This window comes from Nicotiana sylvestris, chromosome 9 (assembly GCF_000393655.2).
Source record: "Nicotiana sylvestris chromosome 9, ASM39365v2, whole genome shotgun sequence".
Lineage (NCBI taxonomy): Eukaryota > Viridiplantae > Streptophyta > Magnoliopsida > Solanales > Solanaceae > Nicotiana > Nicotiana sylvestris.
Window position 1 is genome coordinate 97,409,618 of NC_091065.1, and position 23,478 is coordinate 97,433,095.

The 23,478-nt window shown below is 32.3% G+C and overlaps 1 long non-coding RNA gene across 1 annotated transcript; it reads left to right on the forward strand.

Annotated features, from left to right (window-relative positions):
- The first annotated feature begins 278 nt into the window (after positions 1-278).
- LOC138876967 (uncharacterized) lies at positions 279-1,492 on the forward strand. The gene is made up of 2 exons (XR_011402281.1): positions 279-569; positions 908-1,492. It is a non-coding gene; the product is annotated as an uncharacterized lncRNA (long non-coding RNA).
- Positions 1,493-23,478: the final 21,986 nt, after the last annotated feature.

A 23,478-nucleotide genomic window follows, 5' to 3' on the forward strand; every position in this document is an offset into this window, starting at 1 on the left:
GCCTCGCGCCGTCGTCGCTCGGCTCGGCTACGGCTTCGGATTCGGTCAATTGATTGATTAATTTTTTGCACCAAATTTATTTGTTAATAGTAAATATTAACGTAATAATATCCGTGTTTGTAACGGATGTATTCTAAATCCGTGGATCTGTTCCAGCAACAAGTGCTCATTCCACCGTACATAATGCTCCATTATAACAGATTGGTGCTACATCCACCATGAAAAAAAGTGCTCCACTAAATGAGTGGAATTGCACTATAAATAGATGGTGAGCAAATTGTTGAAACACACAGAAAAAACGGACAGAAAACAGAAAGCAACGAGCAATCTGATTTCCTCTTCTGTTATCGCTCAACATTGGCTATAAATTGCATTTTCTTCCTCTCAGAATTTCCATTCGACTTCTGAGTTCTCCTCCTTTCTTGTGCATTGCTTTAAACTACAAACAAAGTAACCGTAAGTGTGATTTGCTGCCGAACTTTGTGTTCGCTGAAACACTGGGGTTTGAAGTACCGCTACACCAGTGTGTAATTCGTTCTATCCTGCGAAGAAATAATCCATAACCTTGGGTACTATGAGGGGATTAAATTCCTTAAGGAAACACTGTGAATTCATTGGGCTCGAATTAATTACTGTTTCATTTATATTTACGTTTATATGCTAACGTTCTTTTCTCTAGAATTATTATTTACAAATACAAACTTAATTTAACAGAACTAATTGAAACTTAGAACTAACAAGGATTAAATATGAACCAAGATATAAATATCATCTAAGTGTACGGATTATTTCAAACACATATCAACAGACTATTCATTCAACAATTTTATAAACCCAAACTAAAGCATTACTAAAAGAACTGGAAGAGAAGATGAACCTCAAGTGATGATTTTTTTTCTTTTTGAAGCTCGATCAAGCAGACAACATTGGTTCCAAAGTTTGCAAAAGAGAAACCAGCAAAGAAGGAGCTCAATAGCGACCTCGACTTCGACTCGAAAACCTTGACACAACTCGGCAATTTTGAATGATGTTTTGGGGGCTGTTTTAGCTAGGTTAGTCAGCTAGTTTTTGTGCTGATTTACAGCTGCATTTTTGCTATTTTCGCAGCTGGTTTGCTGTATTTTTGAGGTATTTAAGAGGTTAAGATTTGGAGAAGAAAACAGCTAACATGGTAAAAATGTCAAGATGACCATGGGGGAAGATGAGAGCTCGTGTGCATTTGAGCTACTGAACTTGGAGCCAAACAGATCTATGAGAGGCCACTGCTGCTCGAATTCTCTTCTGTCCGAGAGAGAGTGACGATGGAGATCCCCTTTAGGGAAGTGCGGCTGTTTCTAGGGGTGTAGCCATTTTTAGTTCTTCTCTGTTTTTCAAATGCATATGAAGAAACTGAAATCAAAACATAAAATCTTTGTTCTGTTTTCTTATGGGAATGAAGGCTCAAAAATTAGTAAAGAAATAATAAAACAAAACTCCCAAAAAGCCATGGAAACTCTTGAAAATCCCTCCTTTAATTGTGATTGTGTGCATTTCTGATTTCTCACGTCCCTCTGCTTTTTCGTTTTCCAGCCTCCCCTGTATTTTGCTTTGTTTTTCGTCCTCCCACAGATCCCTTTCTCTCTCGTTTTTTACCAGATTCTCCCGTTTCTTTCTGTTCGTTTCCTGCCCAGAAAATCCCCTCTATTTTTTTTTCTTGTTTCGTGTGTGTATATATACAGCCATCTCCGGTGTTGGCCAAGAAAAAGCCATTGAGATAAGAACGTGTGTGGCTTAAAGGAATATTTCTTGTTTCGCTCTGGCATGTGGCGTGTGTGTAATTGTAAAATCCAATTGTGAGAGTTTGTTATCCCGTTGTTTGTCCACTAGTGGGTGTCACACCTCCTTTTTCCGCACCCGCGAGGGTGCGTGGGAGTTTTTCCAATTAAAGGACAATCGAGACGGGATTGGTTTATTTATTTCAGAGTCGCCACTTGGGAGATTTAGGGTGTCCCAAGTCACCAATTTTAATCCCGAATCGAGGAAAAGAATGACTCCATATTACAGTCTGCGTACCAGAAATCCGGATAAGGAATTCTGTTAACCCGGGAGAAGGTGTTAGGCATTCCCGAGTTCCGTGGTTCTAGCACGGTCGCTCAACTGTTATATTCGGCTTGATTATCTGATTTTATACAAATATGAACTTATGTGCAAATTTTATCTTTTAACCGCTTTATTATTATTGTTTTTAAAAGAAATATGAACATCGCTTAAAACACGTCTTTGGACTGCGTTACATGAAATGCACCCACAATCCGGAACACGTTTTATTTGATGTTTTGGGATTTGGATTCGGGTCGCATGAAATGCACACCCAGGCTTAAGAAAGTAAAATATTAAACACGCGCCTAAAGAGACTATCGCGTTATTATTTTGGGGAAGACCGTGAAATTCGCTAAACGGTCCTTCCGAATTCTAATTAAACCATACATTTTGTGAGGGCCCCGCAATCTATACGTTTTATTTGGCGAGGCTCGTCTCATTTTTATTTTTAAAGGATAAACCTACAATGACTATATTTTCTATTAAGTTCGTCTCTAAAATAAAAGAAAATCTCTTAATTATTTACATGCTGAAAAACGTAACTTATTAGTTATTAGTTTACGGCTAATGCGAATGGAAAATTGCGATCGAGTTTGTACAAAGAAAAACTGCTTTCATTTTATATTCTGTTATTCAATAATACTAGAACATGAGATTGACCATAATATCAAAACAGATTAATTATTCTCCGTAATTTAAACTAACATTATTAGATGAAGAAAGTATACATATGCAACCTCATTATTCATTAATCATTCAACTACATCTTTATACGAAGAAAGAAAAATTATATTCAACCACAAATCTAAACAGGAGGAATTCAACAGGAACAAAGCCTGATTAATATTTCATTTTTTGCTTCAAGCCGAGATTGTACAAATGTGTACCTGGAAACAGCAGTACAAGAACAAAAGAAGGAGAAGTCAGCAGCAGTAATAACACAGCAACAGCAGATTCAGCAACATCGCAAACCAGTACAGTAGGAATAGCAGAAAACCCAGGAGACTATAAACGACTCCAAGTATAGTGAAGAAGTAAAAGGTAGGAAGGTTCTGACTATTTCAGATCTTAAGCGAGGCAATGAAGCAGTAACTATTCTTTTTCAACTTCAAAACTCTCCAAAATGAATTCTGCCCCTGTATATTCAGTGTATCCAGAATGTATATCGGGTGTATACTTCTCACTCCGCCCCCTCTTTTTTTCTTCTCTCTATCTAGTTTTTCCTCTCTTTTTTTCCACACTTCTTCCTAAATTTTCTCTTCTATTTATAGCAAAATTTTCGAAATTTTCAGATTTGTTTTTTATTATTTTATTATTTTTTTAATTAAAAGAAATCCCACTTACAAATTGCTTTTATTTTTTTAGAAAAAGAAATCCCACCTTTATTTACTTTTATTTTTAAAATTCCAACTTTAATTACTTTATCTTATTTAAAATCCCACTTTTTATTTTTTTTAAAAGAGAATCTCACTTTATTTAACTTTTCTTTAAAAAATAAACCACTATCTTTTCTTTTTCTTTTAAAAATGCTACTTTCAATTACTTTAAATTTTTTAAATTTTCAGATATCTTTATATTTATTTTTTAATTCCAACCTTCTTTTACTTTTAAATTTTTTAAAACTTTTTACTTTTTTTTAAAATTTTCTACATTCTTTTACTTTTTTTTATTTTTTTAAAATCATTTCCGAAATTACTATATATATATATATTATTTTTTTTTTAAAATAAAAATAATAAATAAAATAAAATATTTTCGGATTTTTTTTTATATATAAAAAAACAAAAAATAAAACTATTAATAGTGATAATTCACTTTTTTTTTATTTTTTTTTGGTTTTGTTTTGTGTTGGACAAAAATGAAGAAGGGGTGTTGGGTTAATGGACTGGGTCGACCCAGTTCGAAATGGACTGGGTCGTAGGGAAGATTGGGCCATTTTTTGGGCCTATAGCTTGAAATTGAAGAAGAGGCCCAATTCCGACTTTCTTTATATTTTCGCTCTCTTTTCTTCTTTTATTTTTCTAAAACTAAATTATAAAAATACTTAAACTATTATTAAGAACTAAATTAAGTTATAAAGGCGCAAATTAACTCCCAATAACAATTAACGCACAATTAAGTATTAATTAAGCATAAAATTGTATATTTGGACATTAAATGCTAAAAATGCAAACGATGCCTATTTTTGTAATTTTTAATTTTTGTAAAACAATTTTAATTACTAACAATTGTAGAATTAAATCCTACATGCAAAATGCGACATATTTTTGTATTTTTTATTAATTTAGCGAATAAACACGCACAGACAAATACAAATAATTCTTCAAAATATCACAAAATTGTACACCAAAGAAAAATCATTTTATTTTTGAATTTTTTGGGAGTAATTCTCATATAGGGCAAAAATCACGTGCTTACAGCTGCCCCTCTTTGCCCGGAGACACGAAGGGTTTTCGTGCAAAGATAAAGCGAGCGATTTTTGCCCATCCGAGTACTCCGTTGAAGCATTTTTTTGAAAAAGATTTGACCGAACCTTTGCTTCAAAGGTTTCCTACATATCCTGGGCTAAACAGGAATCAGGTCAATGTAGTTCGAGAAATTTTGGTAGCTGGGACTACCGTTGGACTGCAATGTTACTGTTGTTGCATGCTATTACTACTGCTTACCGATCTCCTTGTTACACCGTGCTTAAAAAAACAAGAAGCTAGGCTAGAGTACAATTTGTTTTTGTTGCCTTGCTTCCTTGTCTGCTTGCATTTCTTTCGGTGCTTTACTTCTTTTGACACATGTACTTGAGTTTGTACTGTGACCTCTTGTTGCAACCTTCTGTTTCCCGGTGCCGGGGAATTTTATTGTTTCCTGCTGGGGATTCCTATTGTAACCCTCTGTTTTATTGTCCTCTGACTTGATTTTGAAATGTATGCCTCTGTTATCTGGGCGGGCTCCCAATTTTAATACTTGAAAATTAAAGACTTGAAATGTATGCCTCTGTTATCTGGGCGGGCTCCCAAGTTCAATGCTTGAAAATTAAAGACTGAAATGTATGCCTCTGTTCTATGGGCGGGCTCCCAACTTCAACAACAACTTTAAAAATGAATGTCATTCCTCTCTTCAACCAATACATCGCCATTCTGTTCTTCAGAGGGGGCTCCTGATTTCAACAACTTTAAAAAATAAAATCCTATTCGAGGGCGGATGAACCCGAAATATCCTATTCGAGGGCGGATGAACCCAAAATATCCTATTCGAGGGCGGATGAACCCAAAATATCCTATTCGAGGGCGGATGAACCCAAAATATCCTATTCGAGGGCGGATGAACCCAAAATATCCTATTCGAGGGTGGATGAACCCAAAATATCCTATTCGAGGGCGGATGAACCCAAAATATCCTTTTCGAGGGCGGATGAACCCATATATCCTGTTCGAGGGCGGATGAACCCATATATCCTGTTCGAGGGCGGATGAACCCAAAATATCCTGTTCGAGGGCGGATGAACCCAAATATCCTGTTCGAGGGCGGATGAACCCAAAATATCCTGTTCGAGGGCGGATGAACCCAAATATCCTATTCGAGGGCGGATGAACCCAAAATATCCTATTCGAGGGCGGATGAACCCAAAATATCCTATTCGAGGGCGGATGAACCCAAAATATCCTATTCGAGGGCGGATGAACCCAAATATCCTATTCGAGGGCGGATGAACCCAGAATATCCTATTCGAGGGCGGATGAACCCAGAATATCCTATTCGAGGGCGGATGAACCCAGAATATCCTATTCGAGGGCGGATGAACCCAGAATATCCTATTCGAGGGCGGATGAACCCAGAATATCCTATTCGAGGGCGGATGAACCCAGAATATCCTATTCGAGGGCGGATGAACCCAGAATATCCTATTCGAGGGCGGATGAACCCAGAATATCCTATTCGAGGGCGGATGAACCCAGAATATCCTATTCGAGGGCGGATGAACCCAGAATATCCTATTCGAGGGCGGATGAACCCAGAATATCCTATTCGAGGGCGGATGAACCCAGAATATCCTATTCGAGGGCGGATGAACCCAGAATATCCTATTCGAGGGCGGATGAACCCAGAATATCCTATTCGAGGGCGGATGAACCCAGAATATCCTATTCGAGGGCGGATGAACCCAGAATATCCTATTCGAGGGCGGATGAACCCAGAATATCCTATTCGAGGGCGGATGAACCCAGAATATCCTATTCGAGGGCGGATGAACCCAGAATATCCTATTCGAGGGCGGATGAACCCAGAATATCCTATTCGAGGGCGGATGAACCCAGAATATCCTATTCGAGGGCGGATGAACCCAGAATATCCTATTCGAGGGCGGATGAACCCAGAATATCCTATTCGAGGGCGGATGAACCCAGAATATCCTATTCGAGGGCGGATGAACCCAGAATATCCTATTCGAGGGCGGATGAACCCATTTTCAACATCTTGGAATTGTCTTACCTACGACTGTTTTTCTCCAAATCTTGTTGTCTTGCTATCTCTTAAAACTTGAATTGATTTCCTTGTTCTTCTGAGAAAATTTTCGACCATGGCAGAAAATCTTTTGCCCCAGTTTTGATGCTTTTCCTTGTTCTCCAGGTGGACGCCTGACTTCTGATATTTCAACTGTTCTTCCTTGTTCTCCACGTGGACGCCTGACTGCTAATTCAATTCTTCATCCTTGTTCTCCAGATGATTGCTATTTCTTTTCTTCATCCTTGTTCTCCAGGTGGACGCCTGATTGTTGTTTCTTTCATTGCTCTTCCTTGTTCTCCAGGTGGACGCCTGATTTCTGATATTTCATTGCTCTTCCTTGTTCTCCAGGTGGATGCCTGATTACTAATACTTCAACTACTCATCCTTGTTCTCCAGGTGGATGCCTGATTGCTGTTTCTTTCATTGCTCTTCCTTGTTCTCCAGGTGGACGCCTGATTTCTGATATTTCATTGCTCTTCCTTGTTCTCCAGGTGGATGCCTGATTACTAATACTTCAACTACTCATCCTTGTTCTCCAGGTGGATGCCTGATTGCTGTTTCTTTCATTGCTCTTCCTTGTTCTCCAGGTGGACGCCTGACTTCTGATATTTCAACTCTTCTTCCTTGTTCTCCAGGTGGATGCCTGATTGCTATTTCAACTGTCCTTCCTGGTTCTCCAGGTGGACGCCTGACTTCTGATAATTCAACTATTTTCCCTTGTTCTCCAGGTGGGCGCCTGATTTCTTCTTCAATTTTTCATCCTCATTCTCCAGGTGGACACCTGACTTCTGATAATTCAACTGTTTTCCCTTGTTCTCCAGGTGGGCGCCTGATTGCTTCTTTGATTCTTCATCCTCATTCTCCAGGTGGACGCCTGATTTCTTTTCCAATTTTTTCATTTTTTTTTATTTATTATTATCCTAGGAGAAAATTCATCAGACTAGGATTTGATATCTTATCTTAGGAGAAAGATTCATCTGACTAAGATTTTATCTTGGGAGAAAAATTTCATCAAACCAAGATTTTGACTCTAGGAGATAAATCGTCAGACTAGGTTCATTTGTTGTGATCTTAGGAGAAAGATTCATCCGACTAAGATTTTATCTTGGGAGAACAATTTCATCAGACCAAGATTTTGACTCTAGGAGATAAATCGTCAGACTAGGTCCATTTTGTTGTGATCTTAGGAGAAAGATTCATCCGACTAAGATTTTATCTTGGGAGAACAATTTCATCAGACCAAGATTTTGACCCTAGGAGATAAATCGTCAGACTAGGTCCATTTTGTTGTAATCTTAGGAGAAAGATTCATCCGACTAAGATTTTATCTTGGGAGAACAATTTTATCAGACCAAGATTTTGACTCTAGGAGATAAATCGTCAGACTAGGTCCATTTGTTGTGATCTTAGGAGAAAGATTCATCCGACTAAGATTTTATCTTATCTTGGGAGAAAAATTTCATCGGACCAAGATTGTATCGGGAGGTAAATTCATCAGACTAGGACTTTTTATCCTAGGAGAAAAATGTAGTAAAGATTAATGAATTTGAGAAACTTACCTTCGTAATTTCTTCTTTTCTTTTCTCCTTCCTTCGCGCTGCTTTGTTCTTGCTTGCTGGGGATAATACCACTGCGGTAGTTTTCTTTCTTCCCCTCCTTCAAATTCAATTTTTTTTTCTTTTTTTTTTCAGAATTTATTTTCTCTCAACACTGCTGGGGATAAAAGTGTTATCTTTTTGGGATAACGTTGCTGGGGAATTTTTTCCCTTCAAATCGATGCTTCATTCTTCTGGAAGCTCCTAGGGATGATAATGGCTTTTGTTTTTCTGAGCACAAATGTCATCCCTTTGTTCTGTCTGCTGGGGATCAATTTCCTCCATTGGAAACTTATTATAATGGGGCAACACTGGTTCAAAGACCACTTCCCTTGAGACTGGTGTTATTTTTTATTCTTCCTCAAATGGTACCTGATTTCCAGAAAATTTTCCAAATGAAAGGAAAATTTTCTGCCCCAGTTTTACAGTCTCCCTTGTGGCATGCATTTCTGTCATCAATGCCATTTCTTTTACCTGTTTCAAAACAAAATTTGTTAGCTTAAAGCGTGGTAGTTGGTTGTGATACTCCACTGGGACGGCTTTTCCCTTTTTCCTTCCTTGCTCTGCATTCCACAAGGGACGATATTATTTGCTGGAGATAATCCTTTTCTGCTGGGGATATCCCTCTTGACACTCGTTGATTTTTTTTTTCAATTCCCTTTTGCTGGGGATATCTTTTTGACACTGGCCTCGCGCTTGTTCCTTGCTTACTATACCATTTGTATATACTAGTCAGATCTTATCTTGGAAAGCTGATGGCCTATTTTGAAGTCATTTCCCACTAGTTCTGACCAAACAGACTCTACTGGGGAAATTTCTATGAAAGGAAAAGACAAAAGGGAACAGAATAAAAGACAACGGAAAAAGATGACTCTTTAACAAAAGAAAAAAAAACTATCAAACGCAAATACCGACTCTAATGGTCATGACATGCACATGTGGCCTATCCTCTACCGTCAATCGTCTTTCAAGACCTTCAATTGGCAATTCCTCATCTGATTCCCAATCTTATTCGACTTGTAGTGCCCGAAGGGTTTTCACTATCAAGCCTCTCTCATTTTGGTTTTTCTCTCAGCTTTCATCGCCTTATGGTGTCCGTGAAGATTTTCACCGATAAGACTCTCTCATTTATATCACTTTCCAGCTGGGGATTTGGAGTGTTGCCGGTATGACTCTCTCTGCTGGAGATTAGAGTCCTTTCTGTTGTGGAACAGAATGTTATGTTCGCCGGTAAGACTCTCATTTGTCTGACTTGGCATCTTTTGCAGACTGGTCAGAAGGTCTTTCTTTGGACCGTAATGTGGGTTTTTTGGATAGGCTTAGAAAGAATTAAAGTCTCAAAAACAAAATAAATTTGGGGTTTTAAAATTACAACCTTCGGAACCAATTTTGCTTACAACGAGTACAACTCTTGCCCCAGTTTCTTGCTTGGGGATTATTTATTTATTATTTTTATTTTTAAATTTTTTTGGTTACACTATGCATACTACGCATATTATGCGCACTATGCACCCTATGACCGAGCCGTGAAGCGCCTACGTATCCTCTTTGAGGAATCAGGTCAAACGTAGTTCCCAATTCCTTTCATTTCATTTGACTTTCTTTTTTTTTTGATTTTTTTTCTTTTTTTTCGTATTTCCTAGTCGTTGCTATTGATTCCGAACGAGGGGTATGAAAGAAAATAAAATAAGGCTCAAAAGGGGTAACGTAGGATAAAGTGTTTAGGTAGCAGAATAAAATGCCTTCGTCATTCCAGTCTTCAAAACATGCCAAGTGCAAACAACACAATTGAACATAGATTTATAGTCTCTTCCGATGGTGCTGGACTTGACAATTATGTTAAACACTTGCTTTTTCATTTGTCATTTCTAAAGCACTGCTGGGCGACACTCTCACTCTCATGCACGACCCTCATGCCAATTTGGCGAATCTTGCATTTAACGATTTTCTTTATGTTTTACTTGCCCCAGTTCCATATGACTCGGGCTTCAAATAATCTCAAACCGTTCTTATTTCCTTTAAATGCTTTGATCACCTCCCCAGGGTTTTATGATTAACTTTATAGACCAGGCCCAAACTGTATGCGCATGTCATGTCCCTAGAATCGGCATTGAACGAAAATGACAAAAGGACTAAATAAAAAGATGACTGGAAATAATAAAAGACCGGCTTTTGTATTAGACTTCCGGCGAAATGGTTAGAAAAACAAACAAAACAACCAGAATAAAATCTTAACACAACATCAACGAGACTTAAACAAACTGATACGACAAAAATGGAAAGATAAGAAGGTTTGACACAAGATAATATTCGGATTACAACCCTAAGAATAATCCGGACAACAGAAATGACAACAAAATAAGACACCACCAGCTTCTCTCTTGCTAACCAAGGAACGGAGCGTCCTCCCATTTTATCAAAATTGGCATCTTTAGCCACTGAGCTTTGCATCAGTATTGTCCAGACCATTTCCAACTTCGATATCATCAACCTTAGTCAACAAGTCCCAATAGGATTCGAGTGCTTCTGTTATCATGCCTGATCCCCACAAAGTGTGCTTCTGGGTCTTGTATTTCCGGCTTACCACAAACCAACCACCTTAACTTTCTTTGTGATTCAAAGCGAAACAGGTTAGAATGGACTCCGTTGGTCCCCATTATTAACAACATTTTTTTTCTTTTCTTTTTTTCGATTTTTTTTTCATTTTTTTTCTTTTTCTTTTTCAATCTTTTTTTTCCATTTTTTCTTTTTCATTCTCTTTTTTTTTTTGCTTTTTTTCATTTTTTTGTTGTGTGGTCGAATCTTATGGAGATTGCCTACGTATCATGACCCCGCATGAATCAGACCTTGCGTAGTTCAGACCAATAAAAGATAAACAATACTAATCATTTTTTTTTCAATTTTCATATTAAACAAAACTGGATTTCAAAGGTTTGAAGATGACCTACAAACTCGAAAATCAAACAACCCACATATTCTAATTAAAAGATTTACAAACTCCAAAAATAAACGACCAGCTTCTTTTCCCGTTTGACAAAGACAACCAAACAGTTATTTTTCAAATGTGGCCCCTTCCAAATTTTGAGGCCGGAGAGTATTATTTTACGACACTTTACAAACTTGTTCATTCTTTTACGAAAATAGCCTTTCAATAATTGAAAGATACTCTAGGGTTATTTTGGCAAGAACGGTTTAAGACGTGGTCAAAGCTGGGTCGGCTTATTTTGACCAAAAATCCAAATGGTATTCACCTAACCGTTGACTCTTTGTTTTTTTTTCAAATTACAATAAAAACCGGGTGTTGCAAACACGGCCCTTCAGCGCCTCGGGGACGAAGATTTTTTTTTTAAGGCCGTGTGGGTCAACTGAACCAAAATCCTACACATGACCCAAAAAGTGGTTGTTTATGCAAAGTCAGCCTTCCGGCGTCCTTTTCGGGAACATTCGGCTATGTCTTGATAAAACAGCGTCACCCGATTTCTTTGTGACAAAATTAAAATTAGACATATTTTTTTTGGCTATTTTTTTTTAGCAAATGGGAGGCTGGACACTGCCCGACTTATTTATGACAAAATTAAAATTTTGACACGTTTTTTATTTATTTATTGGTTTTTGGCTATTTTAGCAAAAAAGGGGGTTGGACCCGATGAGGGTTGCCTACGTATCTCACATCCGGTGAGAATCAAACCCGCGTAGTTCGGGCCTCGTGAATAAGTAAATGAACTAATATTTTTTTTATTGGAACTGTGAAAGAACTGCTCAAAGGAAGTATAAATATTTTTTTTTTGATTGATTTCTTTTTGAAAGAAAAACTCGTAAAAATTCCTTTTCTTTTGATTTGAACTTTGAAAATTTCAAAAGTAAAAGGAAGTTTTTTTTTCGAATTCCATTTGTCTTTTTTTTTATTCTAAAGAAAAAAAATATTTTTGGAATTTTACTTTTGATAAAAGAAATGCTTCTAAAAAATATTTTTGAATTTTGAATTTTCTTTTCAATTTTGAAAGAGGAATCAAAATATTTTCGGATTTTTTTTTTCCTAAAAGAAAACATTTTTATTATTTTTGTTTTATCAACAATGGAAAATAAAGATATTTATATTATTTTTTGCAAGACATATTTTTTTGGAATTTTATTTTGAATTTTCTTGGCAAGACAAATACTCTTTGCAACAAATAAAGATATATATATCTTTTGGAAATAAAAAAACTTTTCGGATTTATATATATATATATATATATTTGCGACAAATAATGAAAGACCTTTTTTTTTATTTTTTTATTTTTTTTTGCATTTTCATAAGCAAATAAAATAAAATAAAAACCATTTTTAAAAATAAGACTCTTTTTTTTTCATTTTCTATTTTTCTTTTGCTTTTAATAAAACAAACTAATAAAACATTTTTTTTTCATTTTCTCAAAATTTCGGCAGAGTTTTGACAGTTATTTGGGCATTGGTTTTTTTTTTCAAAAATAAACAGTCAATTCCCTAACCGCTATTTTCTTTTTTTCAATTTTAAAATATTATTCATGATATTCAAAAGTCAGTCAACACACAAATCCGGATCAAATAAATGCGCAAGTAGCAGCAAGTAAGATGCATCAGGATGGTCATTTTTTTTGGTACACCTGTCCTAGACAGACCCAACCCCTGTGTTGAGTCTCCAAAGTCAAATGCACGTGATGCAAACAATCGCTCCTACTAGGGATCCGGCATGAAGCTGAGTTATTCTAAGTGAAAAAACCTGAGGCATATTGATCTAGCCCTGGCTTACCCAAACGGACAGTTTGAGCCGAAGCGGGGGCAACGTACCGGGAGCACGAAAGTCTACCCGGCCTAGTTACTTGTCCCAACTTCGTCTTATTTGGTATGACTTTAACAGAAAGGTGGGCCACGCGCACGTGTGCACCATAAATTTAGAAGACTCAGAAAGAAGGGGGTTTCGTAGCAGTTGTATATATTCATAATTCAAATAATATTAAAGCGGTAAAAGTGTCATTTAGCACATTGGGCATATATCATGTAAAAAAATCAGATAATAAATAAAGCCAACTATAACAATTATTTTAAGCTCGAATTCTTGAACCCTGAACCAGTGGTTCTGGGTTTCTTCCCCAGCAGAGTCGCCAGAGCTGTCACACCTCCTTTTTCCGCACCCGCGAGGGTGCGTGGGAGTTTTTCCAATTAAAGGACAATCGAGACGGGATTGGTTTATTTATTTCAGAGTCGCCACTTGGGAGATTTAGGGTGTCCCAAGTCACCAATTTTAATCCCGAATCGAGGAAAAGAATGACTCCATATTACAGTCTGCGTACCAGAAATCCGGATAAGGAATTCTGTTAACCCGGGAGAAGGTGTTAGGCATTCCCGAGTTCCGTGGTTCTAGCACGGTCGCTCAACTGTTATATTCGGCTTGATTATCTGATTTTATACAAATATGAACTTATGTGCAAATTTTATCTTTTAACCGCTTTATTATTATTGTTTTTAAAAGAAATATGAACATCGCTTAAAACACGTCTTTGGACTGCGTTACATGAAATGCACCCACAATCCGGAACACGTTTTATTTGATGTTTTGGGATTTGGATTCGGGTCGCATGAAATGCACACCCAGGCTTAAGAAAGTAAAATATTAAACACGCGCCTAAAGAGACTATCGCGTTATTATTTTGGGGAAGACCGTGAAATTCGCTAAACGGTCCTTCCGAATTCTAATTAAACCATACATTTTGTGAGGGCCCCGCAATCTATACGTTTTATTTGGCGAGGCTCGTCTCATTTTTATTTTTAAAGGATAAACCTACAATGACTATATTTTCTATTAAGTTCGTCTCTAAAATAAAAGAAAATCTCTTAATTATTTACATGCTGAAAAACGTAACTTATTAGTTATTAGTTTACGGCTAATGCGAATGGAAAATTGCGATCGAGTTTGTACAAAGAAAAACTGCTTTCATTTTATATTCTGTTATTCAATAATACTAGAACATGAGATTGACCATAATATCAAAACAGATTAATTATTCTCCGTAATTTAAACTAACATTATTAGATGAAGAAAGTATACATATGCAACCTCATTATTCATTAATCATTCAACTACATCTTTATACGAAGAAAGAAAAATTATATTCAACCACAAATCTAAACAGGAGGAATTCAACAGGAACAAAGCCTGATTAATATTTCATTTTTTGCTTCAAGCCGAGATTGTACAAATGTGTACCTGGAAACAGCAGTACAAGAACAAAAGAAGGAGAAGTCAGCAGCAGTAATAACACAGCAACAACAGATTCAGCAACATCGCAAACCAGTACAGTAGGAATAGCAGAAAACCCAGGAGACTATAAACGACTCCAAGTATAGTGAAGAAGTAAAAGGCAGGAAGGTTCTGACTATTTCAGATCTTAAGCGAGGCAATGAAGCAGTAACTATTCTTTTTCAACTTCAAAACTCTCCAAAATGAATTCTGCCCCTGTATATTCAGTGTATCCAGAATGTATATCGGGTGTATACTTCTCACTCCGCCCCCTCTTTTTTTCTTCTCTCTATCTAGTTTTTCCTCTCTTTTTTTCCACCCTTCTTCCTAAATTTTCTCTTCTATTTATAGCAAAATTTTCGAAATTTTCAGATTTGTTTTTTATTATTTTATTATTTTTTTAATTAAAAGAAATCCCACTTACAAATTGCTTTTATTTTTTTAGAAAAAGAAATCCCACCTTTATTTACTTTTATTTTTAAAATTCCAACTTTAATTACTTTATCTTATTTAAAATCCCACTTTTTATTTTTTTTAAAAGAGAATCTCACTTTATTTAACTTTTCTTTAAAAAATAAACCACTATCTTTTCTTTTTCTTTTAAAAATGCTACTTTCAATTACTTTAAATTTTTTAAATTTTCAGATATCTTTATATTTATTTTTTAATTCCAACCTTCTTTTACTTTTAAATTTTTTAAAACTTTTTACTTTTTTTTTAAATTTTCTACATTCTTTTACTTTTTTTTATTTTTTTATTTTTTTAAAATCATTATATATATATATATATTTTTTTTTAAAATAAAAATAATAAATAAAATAAAATATTTTCGGATTTTTTTATATATAAAAAAACAAAAAATAAAACTATTAATAGTGATAATTCACTTTTTTTTTTATTTTTTTTTGGTTTTGTTTTGTGTTGGACAAAAATGAAGAAGGGGTGTTGGGTTAATGGACTGGGTCGACCCAGTTCGAAATGGACTGGGTCGTAGGGAAGATTGGGCCATTTTTTGGGCCTATAGCTTGAAATTGAAGAAGAGGTCCAATTCCGACTTTCTTTATATTTTCGCTCTCTTTTCTTCTTTTATTTTTCTAAAACTAAATTATAAAAATACTTAAACTATTATTAAGAACTAAATTAAGTTATAAAGGCGCAAATTAACTCCCAATAACAATTAACGCACAATTAAGTATTAATTAAGCATAAAATTGTATATTTGGACATTAAATGCTAAAAATGCAAACGATGCCTATTTTTGTAATTTTTAATTTTTGTAAAACAATTTTAATTACTAAAAATTGTAGAATTAAATCCTACATGCAAAATGCGACATATTTTTGTATTTTTTATTAATTTAGCGAATAAACACGCACAGACAAATACAAATAATTCTTCAAAATATCACAAAATTGTACACCAAAGAAAAATCATTTTATTTTTGAATTTTTTGGGAGTAATTCTCATATAGGGCAAAAATCACGTGCTTACAGTGGGGAGGGGGTCCACATTTAAAGAATGGAAAGACTCCTCTTTTATTAATAATTAATTCTTTTTTTTCTTAAATACTAAATAAATACTTCCTCTGTTTCAATTTATATGAATCTATTTCCTTTTTATTCCGTGCCAAAAGAAATGACATCTTTCCCTATTTGAAAATAATTTACCTTTATGCAATGATTTATAGCCACACAAAATATATATGTTTCATTTCACATCACAAGTTCAAAAGTGTTCTCTCTTTTCTGAAACAGAGGGGGTATGAAGAATGTGCATGTGGCTTTATACCAAAATGAAGAAGATCCCTCCTTTCTTGATTTTCCCTTTTTGCTTTTTTTTTTTTTGTTTTTTTTTTGGATTCTTTTCTCTCTCTTTTTTTTTTTTTTTGGTTTCCTTTTAAAAGATAATAAGTACCCAAACAAAATACTACTCTAACTAAATTACTAATAAACTAAAAAAAAAAATTGTTGAAATCTCTAACTTAAGAAATAAGCTATATTAAACTAAAGAATGACATATTTTTTAGAAATTTTAAGGTGAAACAAAAGCTAAAATATCAAGATTAAACCTAAAATTATTTAAATACTAAAAAGTGGTAAAAAATCTAAAATATGGTAAAAAATTAAGTCCGAGGTTTATTTGAAGATGATTAAAATTTGATTTGAAAAGGCATCCAGTTGGAATATTGCAACTCAAATACGACGTTGAGTTCCTAGAATCCCAAAATTCCATCAGCATATACCACAACAAGGCTTGAATGATTAGCAAAGAAATTGAGACCTTAAAGTTGTTCCTCGAAATATAAGATATTCAAGAGATGTGAGTTTAGAAAGTGGATAAAATGTAATATTCCAGCTACCATTTCTTATGCGTGTATACCTATATCACTGAGTATATAGTATTTTAAGAAATAGCATAAATATTATTAAATAATATATTTGTATTAAAATATTTTTTAAAAAATATAAGTTCCTAAAATTATGTACATTTATCCTATTTATAAGCTAGCTCGATAAATAAAGTAATGTGATTTATTGTGATTGTATTTCCGCCAATTACCGAGGTTATCTGATTGTTTCCTTTAATTCTCTCTTATTAATCTATCTTTCTCTTCTATATATTTATTTTTGTTGTAGAGTGTCATTTTAAAATATTATACCTAAAAAGTTAACGAAGAGTAAATGTTATAGTCATGTTATGACAAAAAGAATTATGGTCATGTTTTAAATAAGACAGTAAAATCTAGATTCTGTTTTAAATCATAAATATCTAAACTTCCAACATAATTTAAAATAAAGAACGATTCAAAAGGTAAAAAGTTGAATAATGTTTTAACTTTGAATCTTTTTTACTATTACAAGTTATTTTTATTTCTATTTGCCAAAAGGGGGTTAGGAAAAATAAGGACTGGTACAGGGCAAGACACTCGTGAAATGCTTGGTATGTGCCCAACGCCTTACACACGAGCTAGTACCACAATTTGTGTAAAAAAATTCATTAACAACCTTTTGACTTGTCAAAAGCTCTCTTAATTATTTGCATTTCAGAACCTCTCATCCAAACATTCTTCATGTTATAATTTTTGTTAGGTCTTCATTATTAAATTCTTTATAATTTTTCTTCAAATCTTGGTTTTCATTTTATTTATTTGAAAATATTTTTTTTCCTACCTGTAGGTGATGCAACTTATTACTTAATAGTTAGTGTTCGGTGAATAACAACTTATAAATATTTATATCCATTAATGTTCTTTTAGTAAGGTTTAGAGTATTGAATTATTTTTTAATTTAAGCTTATTGGAAGTATATAATGCTATTATGTAATTGTGAACTATTCTTTTAAAATTTTATCTATAAATAATTAATCTGTAAATATTTTATTAACAAAGAAAGGGGCTCCTTTATTTTTATTTTTTGGATAATGAAATGGTTTCATTAATGACGTTTTTAGGTTATAAAAAGGACTCTTAAATCTCAAAGAAGTGTAAAGTGTTTCGAAACTTTTCAAATATGTATTTGCAATGTTTCGGTCTTTTATTTCCTTTTTCTTTTTTCGTTTTCTTTTAGCCTATGTGGCTTAGAAGTCTAATTAATATGAATGTGCAATGTTTTTCCTTTAGCTTTTAAGCCTAAAAACCATATTATGATTCTTCAATATTTTTTTTACAAATACAGTATATTACATAGTTCAAATAAGAAAAACTTTAATATAGAAATTTAAGTTAATTTAGAAGTCCTAAATATTAGAAAATAACTGAAGTCCTTACTATTAGGAAAATAATTAAATGAATATTGTCCTAAATATTATTAAAATAATTAAAAGACTATTTTGTCCAATGTGAAATCTAATTTTAAAGGGTAAAAAAGGCGAATGACATTTCACTAAGGGCCTTCGTGCTTTTAATGAATATACAATTTTAAAAATTACATACATATTATTAGATAATTTATTTTATAAAATAAATTTAAGATTTTTTTAAATAATAAATATTATTCCCATCAATTAGCTTAACAAATGAAGGAATTTATTTAGAGCTTTATTGTGATTTATCCGGATTTTATGTCGAAATAAAAATTGTTGTTTTTATGTGACTTAATACTGAAAATAAAATATAAAAATATTTTTATCACAATTCTTTAAAGATTTGATAAATAATACAAATTAAAAATAAATTAAAAAAAGTTGGTTGTTATATCTTCTAAAAATTTGATAGTGAAAATTTTAACGTTTAAAGAATGACTATTATTGAACTAATATTTTACAAGAAAAAACTTAGTATAAATATTTAGCGAGACGTTTTCATTTGTTGGACTGAATGCAAGAAAGAAACAAATAACAACTCATTTATAACTGGTTGTCTTCTACAATTTTATCTTATTGCTAATTTTTTCGTTTATCGATTTGAATCTTAATTTTATACTATAATTGATTTTGCTATATTTATGATTTCTTTCACCATCGATACTCTTCTTACAAAAATAAATTAAGTGTTTTGTCAATTTAACAAATAAGTTTTCTTATATAATAAATTTGTAAAGTAATTGAATTGGATTTGCTAATTAGTTAATTCAATAATTAATTATTTGTTCTAAAAATTAAAAGAAATAACTTATTTTTTATTAATTTAAATTCTAAAAATTAACCTATTCTAATTTTTAAATATTTGACAATAATTATATTTTCTTCCAATAAGAATTCGATTTTCAAATAGTAAGAAAAATCATATATTTTGAATCTTTATTTGAGAATTCGTAACTGCTAACTCACGTTTTGCATAGTAAAGAATCTCATAGGAATAGTTCAATACAACCCTAATATTAATGGTCTTTAAATAAGGAAATCTATATAAGGTAAAAGTGTTATTCAATTTTAAAGTCCCTTCCTACCTAGTTTAATTACGAAAAATATAATAATAAAATTTTAGGTGATCTTAAAATTCTTAAATTAGGAAATAATTAAATAACTATTTTGTCTAATATAAAAAAAATTAAGGGTAAAATAAGGGAATAGCATTTTGCTAAGTGCCTTTATACTTTTAATATAGTATAGATAGATAGATAGATAGATAGATAGATAGATAGATAGATAGATAGATAGATAGATAGATAGATAGATAGATAGATAGATAGATATTTTATTGCTCTAGATGTACACTTGCCCCAGTATTTTGGGACGATTCTAGTTAAATCTATCAAAATGTTAACGAACCATTTCAATAAACAGAGAAAGAAACCAAAATTCAAAATAACAATTTATTAAAAAATTTATTTTGCCTGTTTTTCGCTTTTGGTTACCAAATTAGCCGATAACTCTAACGGAAATAGACTAAAAAGATGTAAAATTTATGTATAATTTGGATTTTGACCAAAGATTTAATTTTATTATATTTAACTATTTAAGTTCAAGCACAATTTAAATTATTTATAACAAAAGAAAAAGGTTAAAGACTTGAAAAATAAATATGCGTGATGGGTATTTGGAAAAATATAGAATTTTATTATAATTAACTATTTAAGTTTGAGACCAAGAATAATTAAATTATTTCTATCAAATTTAAAAAGGGCAAAGCCTTGGAAAGAAATTTACCTACGGTTCCTAGCATGGTTAAAAAAACAAACTCGGAAACCTAGAAGGATTTAAGAAGAGTCATCATATTTAGGATTTTGTATATAGCTAAAATAAGGAAGCATTTCATAAATAAATTTTTAGTTAGATTTCAAAGTCCAAAATATTAGGGAAATAATTAAATGACTATTTTGTCTAGTATGAACTTTATTTTTAGAGGGTAAAAAAGGCGAACGACATTTTGCTAAGAGCCTTCGTGCTTTTAATATAGTACTAGTTAGTATGTACGTGCATTGCACGTAAATATTTAGTCGGAACTTTTATGTGAAAGAACAACTAACTAAATTTAGTAAGTAATTATTTACAAGATGATATAGTCATTGTAAAGTAATTAACGTGATAAAAATACAACAATCATTTAAATGCTAAAGAATAATGTTATTACATAGACAGAATACTTGAATTCAAAATTATATCGTCTTAACCTACAAATTAAGATGATCAATTTAGTTAAGTTAAATGATATTCTATTTATAGTGTATAAATATTCAGTGTGGTAGTATCATATCTAATACTTTATAGAGGACGTTTTTGGTGTATGTTTTCTTTTATGACTTTGGCCTCTCCATCTCAAAAGTAAGATATATAGTTGTCCATCTTTGAATCACCTCCAAAAAGTATTACTTTTTACCTATTGTACTTTGGCATATTTGTGAGGATTGTCTCAGTTATTTATAAAATTATGTCAAATTTAAGTTATGTCGGATATAACCCGAGTAAAATTATTACTACTTTATCACATTCAAAGCAATAAAATGTTATTCATACACGTGTTTGATAAATCAAGTCCATGATTAGTTAAGATTTTAGAGAAATATATATATATATATATTTTTAACAATTATAAAAAAATAATAGCAGATAATCTTTTTCTGTATATATATGTGTATTATATATAGTATACTTATTTTACATACTTTTTAGGAGAAATATACATATTTTTTTACCAAGTTATGGTACATGAGCATCTAATGAAAATAGATCAATTAAAGAAAAAAATTGTTAAACTTCGATATATTGGAGACTTGGACGAACTTGTTTTAGGAAACCTAATCTATACTAACATCAATTAATTTTCTTTGAGAAATTTGTAAAGGAATCAATTACTCATACTGAAGTAAAAATAAATAAATTAAAGATCAAAATCTCACCACTTTATTATCATGTAAAATAAAAATATTCATCTAAATTTTCCCTATTATTTTAACACTTTAAAATTAGATTTTATATTTTAAAAAATTATCGTTTAATTATTTTCTTATTATTTAATATTTTAAAAATTAACTCAATTTGTTTGAAATATGCAGTAACTCCTAGTATTTAGGTAAAAGATACTAACTTAATTTAGTTGTAGCTTTATATGTATTAAATACAAATTAAGACTTTAAAGAATAGTAAGAATTTCAACTTTGTTTAAAAATTTATAGATGTTTTCTTTAATGTAGTACTAAAATTTTCTTTAGTACGTATCTTTCTTTTATTACATTCCTTGTTATAAAGGAAATGTAATTAGGAACAATACTTTTCTAATTCAAGTAGGATCAACGTTGTAGGGTCGGGTATATGTATAGTTTAAATCGAAAAAGAATTTTATCATTAGGTAATTTACCATTAGATCCTTAAATTATATAAATATTTAAGGGCATAAAAGTCGATCAATGTTTCAGGGATATTTTAATCGTTCAACATTTAGCATAAATTATTTGCGCTTTTATAATAATATAGATAGATATAGATTATTAATTTACAGAAGAGAAATCAACAAATAATTAAACTGAAGTCAAAAGTAAACAATGTAAATAACCATTGTTAAATATAGAATTTTCCTTTGTAAAATTTACTTTGTGCACAAAACAAGCACATGCTTAGCACATGATTTTTTTTCTTTTTGGGGGGGAAGGGGGAATTAGAGTTCCAATAAAATCACAATAAGACATGTATAAAATCTTGAGAGATGTCACTGCTTCAATGATTTGAAGAAAATTCTCATTGACTAGACTATCATCAAGAATAATCTGGTCCAGATGCGTAAGTTGCCAAGTGCTTATGCAAGATTACATAAAAATTTAAGAATTAATAAAGTTGTGGCGGTCCGAAAATTAATATAAGTCAAATTAATTAACAATGTTTTAGAACTTTGTCATATGGAGGAATTTTCCCTACGAAATTAAGTTTATACACTTGACATGCACATGTTCTGCATTTTCTTTTGGTAACATTACTTATTTGAGATAGAGTTTCAGTGAAATCACAATCGGACATGTTTAAAATCTTGAGATATGTCACAATTCCAATTCTCTAAAGAAAATTCCCATTGGCTAGACTATCATCAAGGATAATCTGGCGCAAATTGCTTATTTTTCCTGTAATTCATTTATTTGTTGTTGTTGTATGTGTGTATTTACTAATTGAGGACTGGGTGCTTTAAGCAATTTGGAGGAGTTAAATTTGAGCGGTAATGAGATTAACCACTTTGAAACTTGACGAGGTAAAAAAAATGAAATACAAGTCATTATCCTCTTCACAAAGGAATTAACAAGGGAAGATTTTTTTTTTATCTCTTTTCAAATATTATAGGAATCAAAAGCATGAGCCATATCCGACTGTTAAAATTGAATTATATGACATACGACTTAACCAAATTGTTGCAGTCGTTGCAAGCACTTCCCAGCATTTCCAATGAGATTCTATTATTCCATAGTCAATGTTGCAAAATAAAAAAAGAACAAATATTAACTTATGAAAGATAAGTCTAAGCAATGTTTTTAACTAACACTAAACAATACTCCACTCCACTTTAGAGAGGTGTATTTTTTAACGATCCAAGGGAAAACAAGAAAGAAAATATTATATAGGGAAAAAAGCCAAAAATATCTCATACTATGTGAAAAAGATTATTTATACCCTCTATTATACTTAGATTCATCACTATCCCTAACATCATAAAATTAGTGCAAAAATACCCCTCCAATATAAGAAACTTCCATAACATTTTTAATTGAGAAAGAAACACAAGCAAAATCTGTCGGTAAGATAATTGAACAAAGTTAAAAACAATAGTTTTACTAGAGTTAATGGAAAACTTAGAGCCCGTTTGGACATAAGATTTTTTTTTTTTTTTAAATCAGCGTTTGGTCATAAAATCTCCAATTTTCACTTGAAGATGCATTTTTTGGAATTTTTCAAAAATTTGAAAAACTCCAAAAAGCCATTTTTCAAAATTTTCACTCAGATCACTCACAAAATTTCAAAAACGATCCAAAATTATATTTATGTCCGAGTACAACTCTAATTTTCAAATACCATTTTCACTTGAATTTTTTCCTTTTCACTTTTTTGAAATTTTACAATTCATATGTCCAAACGCCCACTTAGAGTTGATCCTAAGTGAAGTAGTTTCTAGAGAATTAGACCAGCACT